The sequence below is a fragment of the Pristiophorus japonicus genome, chromosome 1 (assembly GCF_044704955.1).
Source record: "Pristiophorus japonicus isolate sPriJap1 chromosome 1, sPriJap1.hap1, whole genome shotgun sequence".
NCBI classification, from domain to species: domain Eukaryota; kingdom Metazoa; phylum Chordata; class Chondrichthyes; family Pristiophoridae; genus Pristiophorus; species Pristiophorus japonicus.
The window spans coordinates 285,445,881-285,462,956 of record NC_091977.1 but is presented as its reverse complement, the minus strand read 5'-3'; positions in this window follow the sequence as shown (position 1 = coordinate 285,462,956).

Genomic DNA, 17,076 nt, shown 5'->3' with positions numbered 1-17,076 from the left:
AGGGCCTACCTTTTGGAGTCCCAAGGGATTCCAGCATCCGATTGGGAGCACTGTATATAAGCAGGCCACCCACGAGGTGCCTGCACTCTGGAGTCTTATTAAAGGAGCTAAGGTCACACTTACTCCTTGTTCACAGTACTCAGTTTCATCCTTTATTATGAGCGTATCAGTCGCAGCCTGAAATGAACCATGGAATGGAAATAAAGGTGATGCAGTTACTGAAAGAGTGGTATATATAGTGAAGGTAAGCTTCAGGTCTACTTACAGCTTGTAGCATCACTGTGTTACAGGTTGCTTTGTGCACTCTGGTGTGTGAGTACCATGTGCTAGTCATATAGCCTCAGCAGCCTGGATTTCCTCTATTGCTTCTCCCCGTCTTCCAAGCAGCAAAATTAACGGGAAATTGGCAAAGGGAGACCCCATTGCGCCTGGTGAGAAGGGCAATGGGAAAAATGACAGTTCCTCGCCAAATGGCACCAAGGCAGATGGCAAAGGAGGTGAAAAAAACAAGACAAATTACATAATAATAAGGTTTTAGTAGCAACAGTAATTAAACATGCTTGTCCATTTAAACTTATTTTCACCTTCAGTGTCATACTTTGCAACCCCTGATGCTAGTTTTGTACTGGCAGAATTAGGATTCAGCGTAAACACAATGGAAAAAATGAAAAATGGAATGAATATTGTCACTACATCATTACTATCTCATTTACATGCAGCTGCTGAAAATTACAGGGGAAAGTCAGTCTAAAGGGTGCAGGGATCTGGAATAATCTGGCATTTCCCGCCCTCTGTATGCCCGATTCCCACCTGCAAAATGGGTGGAATGTAATGGGAAAGCCAGGTGCAGTCTGAAGATGGCAAAGATGGACATACCATCAAGTTAAACTTAAGTGAGTAGGGGGTAGGGGAACAAAACTGACATCTGAGACACTTCTAGAGGGGAGTTGAACAGGATGTCTTCAGTTTTGCTGTTCCTGAGCTGGACAAAGTCCTGGTTAATCCACAACTTGAAGTTGAACAGGAGGGTAGGACATCACCAACAACCGAGACCAGGACCTGGTCTAACTGACGTCAACAATTCACAAAAATGAGAGAGGAAAAATGCATTGTACACAACACAATTGTCACCCATGCCCTCTTGAAAAATGTTATGAAAACTTTAACCATGACATTGGTAGGACTTTTGCAACAATAATTTGACCATTCTTTGCCCCATGACACTGCAAGGTTTACAGACCAGAAAGAGGCCGCAGTTTGTCATTTCTATACATTTGACTTCAAGGTTGTACTTGTATACTATTAAGGAAAACAGGTTCATAAATTGTGTTAATTGGATCCAATTTTTATATGCAAATTGGATTAATGGCAAAAAGTAGATTTTCCTCCTTTAACTCCCAAGCTATAAATGCCAGTTGCTCAGAGATAGTTATGTTTTATTGATGGTATTATTTGCAGCACAAGAGCTGTGCAAAGAATATGTATTAAGTACATCTTTGTAATGACCTTATAATAGAGATATCTTTCATAAAAGCTCCAAGAAATCATAAAATAGATACATAATTGCAGCAAAATTGTTTTATTTCCAGGTTATTTATTATGTTCCGGTACTTAATGCAAAACCATCTGGTGCATGTACAACAAGGGAAAGAGACTGGCAAAGAAAGTCTTACATTTATCAAGCATATTACCACTTCTCACAGAAACATCCCAAAGCACTGCATTCAATTAATTATTTTGAAAGGATTGTTGTTATGGAGACAAAAAAATACAATTCAAAACGGTAGTAATTAAATCTGTTACAAAATTGAACTACTATTCACAGAAGCTAAAGTGGTTTAATTTTGGGGTGTATCATAATTTTGAGCATTAATGATACTTAAAAAAAAATTCCAACGACTTTTTTGACATGAATTGCTTTCACAGGGCTTGAACTCAGCATCAAACATCCCTCTGTGGTGTTTAGCATGTTGTAATATAATGAACCTGTGTATTACCAAATTATTTCAACCATTTGAAGGAACAAAGAATGGTGGTAAGTCCTAACTAAATCAATTGGAAACTTTTCTGGTAGGTTCTACTAGGCCTTGTTCTTACAGTCAACAAAGTCCTAAAGAAAATAATAGGAGGAACAACCTAACTGAGGAGAGGTGCAAGACTGAACGTGGGACTGTAGTAGCTATTATTAATCAACATTCTATGGGTTGAGATCGCTGCTAAAAAAGGGTGAAGACATTTCATTGCATAATATTAATGCATTTGTTGCAAAGATCACACAGCACATTTTAACTCAAACATGTGCTAAGATCACATAAGTCAGCTAACCTCTGCCTGTGGAGTTCCAAATTCTCAACTCTTTTTGGGTAAAGAAGTTTCTCCTGAATTCCTTATTGGATCTATTAGTGGCTGTCATATATTTATGAGCCCTAGTTCTGGCATGTTAGGATGGAACTAGTTTGAGTGTGCGGCGTGCAATCCACGACCAGTTTCAATGACGAGAGAGATGAAGAGGCCCCAAAAAGGTAAAGTTTAAATCATTTTTGTGTGGCAGAAGAAGCAGAAGGGTTCCTCTGGACCCAATAAAATAATCTGGGCTGCTGCCACCCCGGACTCCTCCTCCCTCCACTATCGCAACCCCCCCTACTCCACCCTCCTGCCGGACTGATCTTTTTGTCAACCGGGCTGCCCAACATTGCTCCAGCCTGATTCTGGCGAGCTACATTGGGATGTTTGTTTGGTGCAGGCAGCTCACCAGTTCTAGTAAAATGAGGCAGGTGCCTCAAATTGGCTCCATCCTCTTTGCTGTCCAAATGGGTTAAAATTGACCCCTTTTAAACCATCATCTTCATCATAGGCAGCCCCTCGGAATCGAGGAAGACTTGCTTCCATTCTTAAAATGAGTCCTTAGTTGGCTGAACAGTCTGACACTAGAATCACAGTCTCTGTCACAGGTGGGACAGATAGTCATTGAGGGTAAGGACTGGGTGGGACTGGTTTGCTGCACTCTCTCTCCGCTGCCTGCACTTGATTTCTGCATGCTCTCGGCAATGAGACTCGTGGTGCTCAGCGCCCTCCCGGATGCGCTCTCTCCACTTAGTGCGGTCTTTGGCCAGAGACTCCCAGGTGTCAGTGGGGATGTTGCACTTTATCAAGGAGGCTTTGAGGGTGTCCTTGTAATATTTCCTCTGCCCACCTTTGACTCGTTTGCCTTGAAGGAGTTCCGAGTTAGAGCGCTTGCTTTGGGAGTCTAGTGTCTGGCAGGCGAACAATGTGGCCTGCCCAGCGGAGCTGATCAAGTGTGGTCAGTGCTTCAATGCTGTAAATGTTGGCTTGGTCGAGGGCGCTAATGTTGGTGCGTCTGTCCTCCCAGGGGATTTGTAGGATCTTGCGGAGACATCGTTGGTGGTATTTCTCCAACTACTTGAGGTGTCTACTGTACATGATCCATGTCTCTGAGTCATACAGGAGGGCGGGTATTACTATAGCCCTGTAGACCATGAGCTTGGTGGCAGATTTGAGGGCCTGGTCTTCGAACATTCTTTTCTCAGGTGGCCGAAGGCTGCACTGGCGCACTGGAAGTGGTGTTGAATCTTGTCATCAATGTCTGCTCTTGTTGATAAGAGGCACCAAGTTATGGGAAATGGTCCACATTGTCCAGGGCCATGCTGTGGATCTTGATGACTGGGGGGCAAGTACTGTGCGGCGAGGACAGACTGGTGGAGGACCTTTGTCTTACGAATGTTTAGCGTACGGCCCATACTTTCGTACGCCTCAGTAAATACGTCGACTATGTCCTGGAGTTCAGCCTCTGTAATGTGAGCAGACGCAGGCGTCATCCGCGTACTGTAGCTCGACGACAGTGTTTGGGGTGGTCTTGGACCTGGCCTGGAGATGGTGAAGGCTGAACAGGTTCCCACTGGTTCTGTAGTGTGAGTAGATATCATGATGAAACAATCCATAGTTTCATATGCCCAAGCATCATTATGAGAAAAAATTTGTGAAATTCTTTGTTCTTCACATGCCTTTCCCAGGAGGCCCTCTCTATTGCCTCATCAAGAACTCAATCAAGTTAGTTAAACATGATTTGCCTTTGACAAATCCATACTGGCTTTCCTTAATTAATCCACATTTGTCCAAGTGCCTATGAATTTTGTCCTGGATTATCGTTTCAAAAAGCTTCTCGACTACCGAGATTAAACTGACTGGCCTGTAGTTGCTGGGTTTAACCTTACACCCTTTTTTAAACAAGGGTGTAACATTTGCCTTTCTCCACTCATCTGGCCCCACCCTGTATCTAAGAAGGTTTTTGAGATTATGGCCAGTACCACTGTAATTTTCACCATTATTTCCAGGAATATTTAGTACTCAATTCTTGCTCTTTTTGAGCCACATTTCTGTTATCGCCACAACATCATGTTCCCATGTGTCTATTTGCACCTGCAGCTCAACAACATATTTACCACACCATGCGTTTACACGCATGCATTGAAAACCTATCTTAGACCTTCTTGTATTCTCTTTTAGTCTGACCCCACCTAATACCATATTATTTCTTACTGTAGTGCTATCTGTCTCTCCCAATCCTTTATGAACCTTGTTTATCCTTTCTAATGCTATATCTTGATACCTATACCCCTGCCAAATTAATTTAAACCCTCTCCAACAGCACGAGCAACCCCCTGCCCCTGCCTCAACCCCCGCCCCCCTACCCACGAGGATATTAGTCCCAGCTCTGTTGTGGTGCAACCCTTACGGCCTGTACTGGTCCCACCTCCCCCAGAAACTGCCCCAATGCCCCAGGAATCTAAAGCCCTCACTCCTGCGCCTGCTTTCCAGCCATGCATTCATCAGCTTGAGCCTCCTATTCCTTCACTCACTTGCTCATGGCACCGAGAGTAATCCGGAGATTTCAATCTTTGAGATCCTGCTTTTTAATCTCTTTCCTAGCTCCCTAAAATCTACCTGCAGGACCTCATCCCTCTTTCTACCTATGCTGTTGATACCGATATGGGCCACGACCTCTGGACGTTCACCCTCCCTCTCAGAATGTCCTGCTCAGTGACATCCTTGAACCTGGCACCAGGGAGGCAACATACCATCCTTGAATCAAACCTGCAGCCACAAAAACACCTGTCTGTTTCCTTAACTTTCGAACCTCCTATCACTGTTGCTTTTCTGATCTTCCTCCTCCCACCTTGTACAACTGAGCTACCCGTGTTGCCGTGGACTTGGCTCTGGCTGCACTCCCCAGAGGAACCATTGCCCTCACCCGTATTCAGTACAGTTGGAGAGCGAGATGCATTCAGGGGACTCCTGCACTACCTGCCGGGTCCTCCTTGTCTGTCTGGCGGGCACCCATTCCCTCTCTGCCTGCACACTTACGTTGCGGGGTGAGCACCTCCTGAAATGTGCTATCCACGTAACTCTCAGCCTCACCGAATCACCGCAGTGACACCAGCTGCTGCTCAAGCTGGTGTCAGTCCTTGGCTTGCATTCTCTCAAAATCATCATAAAATCATGGAATCTTACAGCACAGGAGGAGGCCATTCAGCCTGCTGTGCCTGTGCTGGCTCTTTGATAGAGCAGTCGTACTTAGCCCCACGTCCCTGCTTTTTGTCTGTACCCTCTAAGTTTCTAAATCCTCAAGTATCTGTCGAATTCCATTTTACAATTACTTATGGAATCAGCTTCCACCACCTTTTCAGGTAGAGCATTCCAGATGTTGGCAACTCTCTGCGGAAATAAATTCTCCTCCTCTCCCCTCTAGATCTTTTTCCAATGATTTTCAGTCTATGACCTCTAGTTATTGATCCACTCACCAGAGGGAACACTTTTTCCCTACTTACTCTATCAAAACCTCTAATCGTCTTGGTCACCTCTTAACCTTCTCTGTTCCAAGGAGTACAGTCCGAACTTTTCCAACTTCTCCTCATAACTGAAGTTGCTCATCCCTGGTAACATCCTGGTAAACCTCCTCCACACCCTTTTTAATGCCTTTACATCTTTCTTGAAGAATGGTGCCTAGAATTGTCCACAATGCTCCATCTGAGGCCTAACCAGTGATTTGTAAAGTTCTAGCATGATCTCTTTGCTTTTATATTCTATTCCTCTATTTTAAACTCAAGTAGCTCATATGCTTTTTTTAACAACCTTATCAACTTGCTCTGCCACCTTTAAGGAATTGTGCATATGGACACCAAATATAGAAGAGTAAAGGGTGTTATAATTGAGGTGTTTAAGATGATTAAAGAATTTGATTGGGTAGATAGAGAGAAACTATTTCCTCTGGTGGGAGAGTGCAGAACAAGGGGCCATAAACTTAAATATAAAGTTTGATAGTTCACAAGTGATGTCAGGAAGCAATTCTTCACTCAAAGGGTCCATGAATTCACTTCGCTAACAAGCTGTTGAGATCAGGTCTACAGACAATTTCAAAACTGAGATTGATAAATTATTGTTATGCAAGGCTATTCAGAGCTATGGAATGAAGGCGGGTAAATGGAATTAAGATGCAGATCACCCACAGTCTAATTGAATGGCGGGACAGGCTTGATGGGTGAATGGCCGACTCCTGTTTCTATGTTCCATTGTTATTATACTCCTGTTGATGAAGGGGAGAGTGGCTTGTTGCATACAATTTTATGATCATAAATCTTTTGAAAGGTATGTAAAAGGAATGTAGTATATTAAAGAAACAAGTAGTAATGATTAGAGATGTCGTAACAAGTCATAAAAGCTATGGATTGAGGTCTGCGACCAGAGCCATAACAAGATGATTACAGCAGCATGGAGAAACGAATGGAAATAGTGTCCTTGACACCAACATATTGGCCTTTTTTAACAATTCAGTACATTATTGTAATTAAAAATTCTATGCCCACGAAATTAAGTAATACCTTGTACAGCAACGAGGTGGGAGTTCCTGTGCCGCACGGAAGTCCCGCCCCGCGACCAATATTTGGGTTACCACTCCCGAGAGGAAGTGCAGCATAAAATATTGCACTACACTTTTTTTCGGGGACAGGAGCGTGGCACAAAGCATGCAAAGTTTGCAGCGCTACGCGGTGAGACTTCTGCGCTGACGCGTAGACAGTGCCCTCCTCTTCATTAAAGGAGAGGGCCAAGCTGCCTATTATGTCTGCAATTACCATCGAATAACTCCACAAGGCCTTGTACTGTGAGTAAGAGCTGTGTGACTTCAGTCCATTTAATCCGACTGTAAAGTGAGGGGCAGCATGGCTAGCTGCCTTTTATATGCCCCTGCACATCAGGGCCTCCAACAGCAGCGCCCTGAGGTGATACATCGTACAAAGTTACATAGTGAATACAAAGAGTTTGCAGACATGACATCATTCCCCCCCACCCCCCCAAGTCTTTGATGTGAGTTGATTACAGGTTAAGGCGAACCGGAGCCCTGTGCTCCCTGGTTGACCGTCTGAGTGTCGCTTCTGGCCTGGGTGAGTTGGTTGGGGACTGCTGTCTTGCGGCATGACTGTTTGGGCTGGACTGTTGGGGATGGTGGGATCATCCTTGTGGTTGGCAGCGAGGTCTGTTGTCGATTGGATGTGTGTCGGTGGGTCACTGAAGTTGAAGTCCTCTTCCGGTGGTTCCTGGTTATCTGTGAATCGTAATTTGGTTTGGTCCAAATGTTTTCTGCACATTTGACCGTTAAGCAATTTGACAACAAACACTCTATTCCCCTCCTTGGCTAATACAGTGCCGGCGACCCATTGGAGGCCCTGACCGTAATTCAGCACAAACACAGGGTCATTTACAGTGATGTCGCGTGATACAGCCGTGCAATCATGGTATGTGTTTTGCTGATAACGCTTGGTTTCCACCTGATCACTGAGGTCAGGGTGTACTAAGGAGAGCCTGGTTTTGAGTGCTCATTTCATTAGTAATTCTGCAGGGGGAAGTGAGTGGGGTTGTATCCTGTAGCTGAGTAGTACCCGGGAGAGGCGGGTTTGTAAGTAGTCTTCCGTGACATGTTTCAAGCTCTGCTTTATGGTTTGGACTGCCCGCTCTGCTTGGCCGTTGGATGCGGGCTTGAACGGGGCAGTTCTGACATGCTTGATGCCATTACAGGTCATGAATTCATTGAATTCCGAGCTGGTGAAGCACGGACCATTGTCGCTGACAAGAATGTTGGGTAAGCCATGGGTGGCAAACATGGCCCTGAGGCTTTCAATGGTGGCTGCGGATGTGCAAGATGACATTATTGCACATTCAATCCATTTGGAGTAGGCTTTCCCAGAAAGGGGCCCACATAATCCACATGGATCCTGGACCAAGGTTTTGAGGGCCAGGACCAGAGACTAAGTGGAGCCTCCCTGGGAGCATTGCTCAGTTGTGAGCATGTGTTACACTGGTGCACGCACGACTCCAGGTCCGAGTCAATGCCAGGCCACCAGACCTGGGACCTGGCGATAGCGTTCATCATGACTATGCCTCAGTGGGTGCTGTGTAGGTCACGTATGAAGGCTTCCCTGCCTTTCTTTTCCAAGATAGCACAGTTGCCCCATGAGGCAATCTGAATGGATCGACATTTCGTCTTTACGACGGTGAAACGGCTTGATCTCGTTTTACATGTCTCTCAGGACCGCTGACCAGCTCCCATTGAGGACGCAACTTTTTACAAGGATTAGCAGAGGATCCTGGCTGGTCCAGGTCTTAATTTCACGGGTCGTTACGGATGACCCTTCGCTATCAAAGGTATCCGTGACCAGTAGCAAGTCTGCGGGCTGCGCCGTTTCCACCCCGGTCGTGGGCAACGGTAGTCGACTGACAACATTGGCGCAGTTTTCGGTGCCTGGCCTATGGCGAATCACATAGTCGTAGGCAGACAGTGTTAGTGCCCATCTTTGGATTTGAGACGAAGCATTGGTGTTTATGTCTTTGTTTTCGGAAAACAGTGAGATTAGGGGCTTGTGGTCCGTCTGTAACTCGAACCTGAGTCCAAACAAATATTGGTGCATCTTTTTTACACTGTAAACACAGGCTAAAGTCTCCTTTTCAACCATGTTGTAGCATCTTTTGGCCTTTCGACAGGCTTCTGGAGGCATATGCAACCGGTTGGAGCTTGCCCACTGCATTGGCTTGCTGCAAAACACACCCGACATCGTACGGCAATGCATCACATGCTAAAACTAGATGTTTACATTCGTCATATACTACCAACAACTTATTCAAATACAGCAGGTTTCTGGCCTCTTGATTTTTACCCCAAGTCCAGTCATCTCCCTTGCGTAACAACTTGTACAACGGTTCCAGCAAGATGCTCAACCCTGGAAGAAAGTTACCGAAATAGTTGAGGAGTCCCAGGAACGAGCGCAGCTTCGTTACATTCTGTGGTGTGGATGCATTCTTGATGTCCTCTGTCTTCGAGTCCGTGGGTCTGACGCCGTCTACCCAATCTTCCTCCCCAGAAATTCTAGCTCTGGCGCCAGGAAGACACATTTGGATCGTTTCAACCAGAGTCCAACTCTGTTTGGTCAACTTAAAACTTCTTCCAGGTTGTGCAGATGTTCGGAGGTGTCACGGCCAGTGATGAGGATGTCATCCTGAAATACGACGGTGCATGGAACCGATTTCAACAGGCTCTCCATGTTTCTTTGGAATATGGCTGCAGCCGAGCGAATCCCAAACGGGCACCTGTGGTACACGAACAGTCCTTTGTGCGTGTTAATGCATGTTAATTTTTTCAATGACTCAACCAGCTCCTGGGTCATTTAAGCGGAGGTTAGATCCAGCTTGGTGAACGCCTTTACCCCTGCGAAAAGGTAATCGGCTTTGGGTAGTGGTTACTGGTCCTGTAATGAGACTCGGTTGATCGTTACTTTGTAGTCACCGCAGATTCTGACCGTGCCATCGCTCTTTAGCACTGAAACAATCGGGCTGGCCCACTCGTTGAACTCAACTGGCGATATGATTCCCTCGCGTTGAAATCTGTCCAATTCGATCTCCACTTTCTCCCTCATCATGTAGGGGACCGCTCGAGCCTTGTGATGAACAGGCCGTGCCTCGGGGACCAAGTGGATCTGTACTTTGGCGCCTGCGAAGTTGCCGATGCTGGTTCAAATAAAGATGGGAACTTGCTCAGCACTTGAGCACAGGAAGCATTGTCCACTGACGATAATACTTTGACATCTTCCCAGTTCCACCGAATCTTTCCCATCCAGCTTCTGCCAAGCAGCATTGGCCCATCGCCTGGTACAATCTACAATGGCAGCTCGTGTGCCTCTCCATCATAGGATACTTTTATGTTTGCACTGCCAATAACTGGTATTAGTTTCTTGGTGTAAGTGCGCAGATTTATCTGAATCGGACTCAGCTTGGGTCTTTGTACTTTGTTGTTGCCCCACAGCCTTTCAAATGCCTTCTGGCTCATAATTGACTGATTCGCCCCCCGTGTCCAGTTCCATGGATACAGGAACGCCATTTAATTTGACTTTTATCATCATGGGAGGACTTTTTGTGGAGAGGGTGTGCACCCCGCAAACTGCTCCCTTGGGCTGAGTTGCCTCTCTAGCTTGTCCTTTGTGATCCATGCTGGATCGGGTCTCTTCTGCCAACTCTACTGCTATGTGGTGAGTCGCAGTACATTTGCACATTTGTTGGAGGTGGCCCCTTGTTCTGCAGCTTTTGCATGCATAGTCTTTAAATCGACATTGATGGGCCCCATGATTACCCCCGCAATGCCAACATTGTGTTAATGATTTTGCATTTACACCCCTTGGTGGCCTATCAGCAGCAGGCATGTAGGCTCTGCTCTGTACAATTCTTATTAGTTCAACAGTTCTGCCTGCAATCGGTGTTATTTTACATACAGTACTTGCCAGTGAGCTCCGATTCTGGTAGGAAGTCATCTGTGTGGTATCTGTATGGTATCAGTCAACTCATCGTATGTCTTATCCTTGGCCTTTGTGGGTACCAGAAAGTCCCTGACTTCGGGCCCACAACTGGTCAGCAATATAGCCTTGCGCTTCTCTGCCAATGTGTCTGTCTTCCCTGCCAGGTCGTTTGCCACAAATGATTGCTCGAGCCTTTCTGTGAAGGCATCCCAATCATCACCCTCTGCGAAGTCTTTTAGTGTGCCAAAGGTAGCAATAATCACGTGAAAGTCCGTATTCTCGTCACCAGTTATTATGTCTGCAATTACCATCGAATAACTCCACAAGTCCTTGCACTGTGAGAAAGAGCTGTGTGATTTAAGTCCATTTAATCCAACTTTAAAGTGAGCGGCAGCGTGGCTGGCTGCCTTTTATATGCCCCTGTTCAGCAGGGCAGGAAGCCCCTGGGGCCTCCAACAGCAGCGCCCTCAGGTGGTACATCATACATAGTTACATAGTGAATACAAAGACACTGCCGACTCTGTGGGGGAGAAATGGGTCTCCACATGGATCACCAGGGAGCAGGGTCCTGTGGCAGCAGCCCGGCACAAAAGTGGCTGCAAGATTGTGGCACGGTCCCCATGTTCGACCAACAAGAAGACAGCGAATGGTAAGTTGGCTATATTTTTCTGCCGCACGACCCCATTAATTTTTGCCCCGTGAGCGGTCTACAGCCTGGCATCGCCCGCAACAGCTTCAGAGGGCGCTACTGAATTTTTGCTCCATGGTGAAAACGTGCTGCTGCGCATGGTGATGACATTGTCATCGCCGGTGCAGCAGCCAAGGGTGCTACCGATAGGAGCGGGGCACTACTAGTTACCGCCACCGCTAAACTCCCGCTGAATTTCACAGGAGTCAGTAGAAACATAGAAACATAGAAAATAGGTGCAGGAGTAGGCCATTCGGCCCTTCGAGCCTGCACCGCCATTCAATGAGTTCATGGCTGAACATGCAACTTCAGTACCCCATTCCTGCTTTCTCACCATACCCCTTGATTCCCCTAGTAGTAAGGACTTCATCTAACTCCTTTTTGAATATATTTAGTGAATTGGCCTCAACAACTTTCTGTGATAGAGAATTCCACAGGTTCACCACTCTCTGGGTGAAGAAATTCCTCCTCATCTCCTTAGACTGTGTCCCCTGGTTCTGGACTTCCCCAACATTGGGAACATTCTTCCTGCATCTAACCTGTCTAACCCCGTCAGAATTTTAAACGTTTCTATGAGGTCCCCTCTCATTCTTCTGAACTCCAGTGAATACAAGCCCAGTTGATCCAGTCTTTCTTGATAGGTCAGTCCCGCCATCCCGGGAATCAGTCTGGTGAACCTTCGCTGCACTCCCTCAATAGCAAGAATGTCCTTCCTCAGGTTAGGAGACCAAAACTGTACACAATACTCCAGGTGTGGCCTCACCAAGGTCCTGTACAATTGTAGCAACACCTCCCTGCCCCTGTACTCAAATCCCCTCGCTATGAAGGCCAACATGTCATTTGCTTTCTTAACCGCCTGCTGTACCTGCATGCCAACCTTCAATGACTGATGTACCATGACGCCCAGGTCTCTTTGCACCTCCCCTTTTCCTAATCTGTCACCATTCAGATAATAGTCTGTCTCTCTGTTTTTACCACCAAAGTGGATAACCTCACATTTATCCACATTATACTTCATCTGCCATGCATTTGCCCACTCACCTAACCTATCCAAGTCGCTCATAGCATCCTCCTCGCAGCTCACACTACCACCCAACTTAGTGTCATCCGCAAATTTGGAGATACTACATTTAATCCCCTCGTCTAAATCATTAATGTACAATGTAAACAGCTGGGGCCCCAGCACAGAACTTTGCGGTACCCCACTAGTCACTGCCTGCCATTCTGAAAAGTCCCCATTTACTCCTACTCTTTGCTTCCTGTCTGACAACCAGTTCTCAATCCACGTCAGCACACTACCCCCAATCCCATGTGCATTAACTTTGCACATTAATCTCTTGTGTGGGACCTTGTCGAAAGCCTTCTGAAAGTCCAAATATACCACATCAACTGGTTCTCCCTTGTCCACTCTACTGGAAACATCCTCAAAAAATTCCAGAAGATTTGTCAAGCATGATTTCCCTTTCACAAATCCATGCTGACTTGGACCTATCATATTACCTCTTTCCAAATGCACTGCTATGACATCCTTAATAATTGATTCCATCATTTTACCCACTACCGATGTCAGGCTGACCGGTCTATAATTCCCTGTTTTCTCTCTCCCTCCTTTTTTAAAAAGTGGGGTTACATTGGCTACCCTCCACTCGATAGGAACTGATCCAGAGTCAATGGAATGTTGGAAAATGACTGTCAATGCATCCACTATTTCCTTAAGTACTCAGGGATGCAGTCCATCAGGCCCTGGGGATTTATCGGCCTTCAATCCCATCAATTTCCCCAACACAATTTCCCGTCTAATAAGGATTTCCCTCAGTTCCTCCTCCTTACTAGACCCTCCGACCCCTTTTATATCCGGAACGTTGTTTGTGTCCTCCTCAGTGAATACCGAACCAAAGTACTTGTTCAATTGGTCCGCCATTTCTTTGTTCCCCGTTATGACTTCCCCTGATTCTGACTGCAGGGGACCTACGTTTATCTTTACTAACCTTTTTCTCTTTACATATCTATAGAAACTTTTGCAATCCGTCTTAATGTTCCCTGCAAGCTTCTTCTCGTACTCCATTTTCCCTGCCCTAATCAAACCCTTTGTCCTCCTCTGCTGAGTTCTAAATTTCTCCCAGTCCCCGGGTTCGCTGCTATTTCTGGCCAATTTGTATGCCACTTCCTTGGCTTTAATGCTATCCCTGATTTCCCTTGATAGCCACGGTTGAGCCACCTTCCCTTTTTTATTTTTACGCCAGACAGGAATGTGGCAGTAGTGGCACTGCGTCTGGGAAAAAAGTCCTGTGCGCCGCATTAGGCCCCCCAGGGAGGTGCAAACGTCGCAAATTTTTCCCCCAATGTGTAAACGTTTAGTAAACTAAAAATTAGCAAAAAATCTTTTGGAAACCCCAGTGTGTTTTTTTAACATCACGAGTGTCTATCAAAAATGCAAACTTATAGGAAATCATTTGTATTACAATATTTTAATATGTAAATTATCACAAATTAGCATGATAATTATATATCAAAATTGCAAACTGCAAATGCGGGAAATATGAAACAAAACAAAAATCCTGGGAATACTCAGCAGGTTGATTTTCACCTGAAAAATAAAATGACAGTGTCACATTTCAGGTGTGTCGTTCAATACTGTCATTTATGCACTGGTTTCAAGACAGTTACAAACTGGGATGATTAAATGTTCTTAGTACTTAAGGCCTAATTTTAACCCTGCCCACCCAGCAGGGATAGGACAGGTGGTTAAAATGGCGGTTGGGAACTTCCTGCTGCGTTCCCAGTTGTCGCCATTTTAAGCCTGCTGTTTTCAGTCGCGGGCACGCACCAGTCACAGACCTCATTAAAATGCAAAAGTCACACTTTAATTACTTCATTTGTGCGGAATTTTAACTCCAAATTGTCGGAGTCCTGCCCAGTGGCAGGGTTGGTGTGTGGGAGACACCAAAGCTGTATCCAAACAGGCACTCAGTGGCAACTCACTAGATTAGAGGATCTTTTTGCTCTCTGGCTTGCCAGGTTTGTTTTATAAAGAACATTTCAAGCTTCCAGATTGCTTCTTTCACTCCATTTTTTACTTATCACCATTAGATATTGGTACGGTAGCATAATGGTAATGTTACTGGACTAGTAATCCAGAGACCTGGGCTAATGATTGTAGGATTGCAAAATTCGTGGAAACCCCTCAGTGTTTGGACTCATTGAAAAGGAAATTCGATTTGGGACTGTCAAACAGAAAGTTTGGGATCCTAAAATGCTTATGGAAGAAATCTACGAGCTTTAACCAAGTTTGGGATTTTTAAAAGGTGAATGTTTGGTCGACAAGAAAAGAGGTGGGGTCAATTTCCAAAAGGCCAGTTTGGATATTGGAGCTAATCAACTTGTCTGGTAACTGTTTACCCTCGAAACTTGCTCCGAGAAAACATTAGCATTTAAACAATCGACCACGGAAGAAACGTTATCCACCCCACCCAGAGGACCCAAATGTCACATACATATTCCAACACCTTTTCAACAGGCATAGAAATATCTGGCTCAGGCCAGACTTCCGGAAGAATAAAAAACAGCGCTATCAAAATGGACAAAGCTCATCAACTTAGAAAAGTCTATCAACGCCAGATTAAAACTTAATCAAGTTTCAGTTAGCTGGACTGCAAAACTTAAACAAAGAACCAAGGTTGATTTGGGGCACAGATAAGGAAGTCTCTCAAAGTATAATTAAGGCCTGTTTTAGAGCCAGGGGAACACTTTGCTTCTACACCAGCTTTGTATGCTTCAGACCTGGCAAACTTCAAGATCAGCACACCAGTTTTTCGTTAACCTGGTTCTTCAGAACATCAACCAAGACAGCATCACAAGCGACCAGGGCACCAAGCACGCTACAGCAGCAAGAGGCTCACGGAACAACCACCAAGATATTACCAGCAACCAAATTGGTAATATTGAGCCACCGTGACCAACAATTTGCAAACCGAAGTCAACTCGACGAAAACCCAAAGATTCGCAAGCTGTTTCCACTCTGCAAGCTATCCCTAAGCTACCAATGGGTAAAACATTACCTAAAAGAACTTTAAAACCTATTGCTGAAGGAAGAAAGTGGGTACTTACCCCATAAATCCAATATACGCCCTACCGCATCAGCGGACACCACCCAACTGAGGAACACGCAGCAAGAAGTCCTCTCCTACGTTCAGGGTACGGCTAGCAGAATCGACAAAATGCAACGCACCCCGAAACCGTGACCCATTACTGACTGTCAAGGAAGGATTGGTGAGCATAGTCTCTGAACCCCAGAGCCTAACCTAGTTAGATAGGGGAATTGGGAGGTGGGAGGTGTTGTACTGCTGTGTATTCTCTTGTGTTTGAATAAAGGATTCCCCATTAGAGTGATAAGTTTTCTCTTATCTAAAGTGATAAGTTTTCTCAATTTTAATAAAAGGTGTATTCATTTTTCTTGAATAAAAACCATGCATTTCTTTGTACAAAACAGTTGTCTGCTGTACTTTATCACACTCTGATTAATTGATCCAGGCTCGAGAACCAGGGACTCGCAACCGCTCTGGGTCAGGGAAGGCAAACTGACCCCGCACACCGCCCCCTACATGATCCAGAGACATGAATTCAAATTCCACCATGGCAGCTGGGTAACTTAAATTCAGTTAATGAAATAAATGACCTAGCAAGCCATTCAGTTGTAACAAAACAGCAATGAGAAACAATGAGACTCTCGACTTGCCTGGATGAGTACAGCTCCATCAACACTCAAGAAACTTGACAACATCCCGGCTAATGCAGCCTGCTTGATTGGCACCCCGTCCACCACTGGTGTACCATCTACAAGATGCATTGCAGCAACTCACCAAACATGATTAATTTAATGGCAAACATAATAATTACCTTCCATTTATTTCTCACCCACAGTGCTTCTTTTAAAGAAGCTTCACAAACTTCTAGCCGCCCTATGAGGGGTGCTCCCCCAGTGGCCTCAAGTGGAAGACTGCTGTTCTCATTCTGGGACTCATGAGATGCTTATGGCTCGTACTTGAGCCTGTGAGGATCCGACTGCAGATTGCTGCATCTCATTTGCTGCCAGGAGAGTTGGCTTGCTGACAACATGCTGGGTGTGAATGGTTGAGGGGTAGTAAAGGATCAGATGTGCTGACATCTTGAGAGAGGCCAATGCGCACTGCTCCCATTGTGCCACAGCCCCTCCTGTGGGGCAGTGGTGCACCACTTCCACTGATCTGTGGCAGAGCAGACTGTGGTATGTTAGTGACTCCTTCAAAGCCCCTGTCCACCAATCTATTCAAGGCGAAAGTCTGCTTCACTAAATTAGTGCAGTACTTTGAGCCCAGAGTCTGCATGGTAGCTGTTTGAGCTGCCACCAAAGTAGTCACTGTCGTAATGTAGGAAATGCAGCATCCAATTTGCATATTGCAAGATCCCACAAACAGCAATGAGATAATGACCTGATAATCTGTTTCTATTTAGTGATTTTGGTTGAGGGACAAATATTGGCCAAGACATCGGCACAAC